At 36.0% G+C, this 3,267-nt stretch overlaps 1 non-coding gene across 1 annotated transcript; it reads right to left on the reverse strand.

Moving 5' to 3' along the window:
- Positions 1–1,751: 1,751 nt before the first annotated feature.
- On the reverse strand, positions 1,752–1,858 carry LOC111541486. The gene has a single exon (XR_002731264.2). It is a non-coding gene; the product is annotated as a U6 spliceosomal RNA (small nuclear RNA).
- Between the last annotated feature and the right edge of the window lie 1,409 nt (positions 1,859–3,267).

Genomic DNA, 3,267 nt, shown 5'->3' on the forward strand with positions numbered 1-3,267 from the left:
ATTTTAAATGGTGGCTTTGAAGAGTAGGGTCTGGTTATTGAAACAGAAATCCCCTAGAACTCACCAGAACATAGGGCACTGAAACTGGAAGAAATGTAATTCTGATGTATGGTTGTACTTGAGGCAAGCTGAACTCAAGAGGTGCTTAGGGAATTGAAAACCAAAATGTTCTGTCTTTAGTACTCAGTCAGGGTTAATGGAAGGAAAAGTGTCAGAGTCCCAGCTAAGGCAGCTGGTCCCTAAGGTCTGCTCTAGGTTACAATGTCATCTGCTCTGGTCTCTTAGGAGGTATGCAGTTGACAACGTGATAAGAAGCAAACTGGAGAGAGAAAGAAGCTGTAGACTAAGAAACAGCACAAACAAGCTGATTTGGCTCACATGCAATACTCCATCTTGAAAATATCATGATACTACCACTGGCATGTGTGTGTATGTGTGTGAGTGAGAGAGTGAGATTATGTATTTACGATTTTGTTTTCCCAATAGACAGTTAATTCTTAGAGGGTCAACTTTTGTATCTTTGGTAACAAGGACAGTGGGACACACATCTTCCTACTCCCCAGCACCTCCCGAACGTGCAAATATGCAGGAAAATAATGAGTTTCTTGCCTTTAATCCTACATTGATTTGACAGGTACTCAACTAATTATTGCAGAAGAAATACAAGGAGGGAGGAAGGAAGGAAACTTTATTCTGAATTTTGACTTTTCCATTAATCTTGACTTAATCTTGCCTTTTTGTTGGGAAAGTCAATTCTTGTATCTGAGATTCTTCATCTGCAAAATGATTAGGCAAGGCAGATCCATTTCATAAACATCTTTCAGAATCAATATTTTATCATTCCATTGAAATCCGTAAGTATGAAAAGAAATAAAATTATAAAATGAATTTGCTGGGGAAGTACTTTATCTAATCCAATGTTGAGGAAGTAAATGGTACCAATATCTGCTGCCATTTTCAAACTTACTTATTATCAGCCTTTATTGAAACACATGGGCTGCCCTGCAGCTCATGTCACTGGAGTGTCAGAGGGGCGTGAAACTGAGGAGGACCATTCAGAGAAAGGTACTTCTTTAGTTTCAAAGAAAACTCAAATGATGTCCAGCCTACGTACCTTCCTTTTAAACAATGCCAACACTTTTTAGGGGATAACAAACTTCTTATGGAGGGCTTTCAGAATCACAGAGAATAGTCATGTGACACAGGGCAAATTTTTAAGAACAGGGTCTGGTTTTAATATTTCTGAAAAAATGTGTAAAGTTTGTATAAGCTGTAGGAACTGTATAGAAGCTGAGAATATTGATGATAATGATGATTATTATAGATGTTCTTTATTATAATTACTTCATCTTTTTTAAAATTATACTTTAAGTTCTAGGGTACATGTGCACAACGTGCAGGTTTGTTACATATGTATACATGTGCCATGTTGGTGTGCTGCACCCATCAACTCATCAGCACCCATCAACTCGTCATTTACATCAGGTATAACTCCCAATGCCATCGCTCCCCCCTCCCCACTCCCCACAATAGGCCTCGGTGTGTGATGTTCCCCTTCCCGTGTCCAAGTGATGTCATTGTTCAATTCCCACCTATGAGTGAGAACATGCGGTGTTTGCTTTTCTGTTCTTGGGATAGTTTGCTGAGAATGCTGGTTTCCAGCTGCATCCATGTCCCTACAAAGGACACGAACTCATCCTTTTTTATGACTGCATAGTATTCCATGGTGTATATATTCCACATTTTCTTAAAAAAATATGGAACGCTTCATGAATTTGTATGTCATACATGTGCAGGGGCCATGCTAATCTTCTCTGTATCGTTCCAATTTTAGTATATGTGCTGCCGAAGTGAGCACAATTACTTCATCTTTTAAGTGGAGATGCCCAACCTGTTATCATTATTCTCTGACAGAAGCTCATAAAAAATGTTACTAATGCATTATTAATACATTTTAAAATCTTGTGATAAACTCAGTTTCATGTAGGAAGAGATGATGCTAAAGTAGATAGCACAGGAATTTTGGGATCATATGTACATATGAAATAAACACCAAGTCAGTCTTTTAGTATATATGAAATGTTGACAAATCAATAAACATCTCTGTCCCTGTGTTTGTTAATACAAATAAGGAAAAAAGTAATACACACACAATGTAAATATCTCTGAACCTCAGTTTTCTCTGTGTAAGTTGGTCTTTCTATTTCAATATCAGTGCATTTTGGAGGATTGACCAAGAAAACACATGGTCACCTTCTAATAGAGTGTTGAGAACAAGGCAGACATTTGGTTTTTCAGCCCAAATTTATTGAAATAACCGTTATTTCCCAACAATAAATTAAAAAATCACAATCTATGTCTTTATGAATATTACTGTTTAGTTAATTCCTTTAAACTTCCCACATTTCTGAATTAACAGAGAACATATATTCAAGGGAATATGTATTAGAATGGTGAATATTGACAAGGGTAGCGTGGACTTGTCAGTTAAGAACAATGGTCTCTGTTCTAGGGTACAGGGAAAAAAAAAAAAACAAAAAAAAAAACAAAAAACCCAACGGCAAGAAAGAACCCAATGCCAAAAGGGGCCGACACGATTGAAGAGCAGCCTTCATATTTTGGTGGCAATAATTGTATTTGAAAATAACAAAAGTTAATTATTTGAATATAGTCTGTTACTAGACTTAGTTGTTTAAAAATAGCAAGCATTCCCTAAAAATCTCTGTAGCTTTTTCATGCCTTGTTTGAAGTCTTAAGTCCGGAAGGAACCCAGCACTTGTTGAGCATCTTAATGTTGTATTTGTTCATTTAACTGTCTCAACAAACTTATTTGAAAGTAGCATTTGTAAGCATCCCCATTGTATAGATGAGGAAATTTGAGAAATTAAAAAATTTTCTCAGGGTCAAACATTTAATAAATATCTCACATGGAATTGAACTCAGATCTATTAGGTTGGTGCAATAACTTTTGCACCAACCAATCTAATAATTGGCCTAAAAAAGTTATCCCACTGCACTTTGTTAAAAAATATCAAAGAAGAAAGAAAAAAAAAATAAGTGGAATAAAATATTTGAGGGATGGAGTGAAGAAGAGAGAAATTCCTTGTACCTTTAGGATGACAATATGCACAATTTATCTTCTCAAATATTGCATATAAATAATGGCGAACAAGTTGTCTGTCAAATAATAATGAACTCCTCACAAATCCAAAAATTTTCACCAACTGCTGAGTAAAATGATCAGTTGGTCACTGCTCATTTACGTTG

Source organism: Piliocolobus tephrosceles, chromosome 17 (assembly GCF_002776525.5).
Source record: "Piliocolobus tephrosceles isolate RC106 chromosome 17, ASM277652v3, whole genome shotgun sequence".
NCBI classification, from domain to species: Eukaryota; Metazoa; Chordata; class Mammalia; order Primates; family Cercopithecidae; genus Piliocolobus; species Piliocolobus tephrosceles.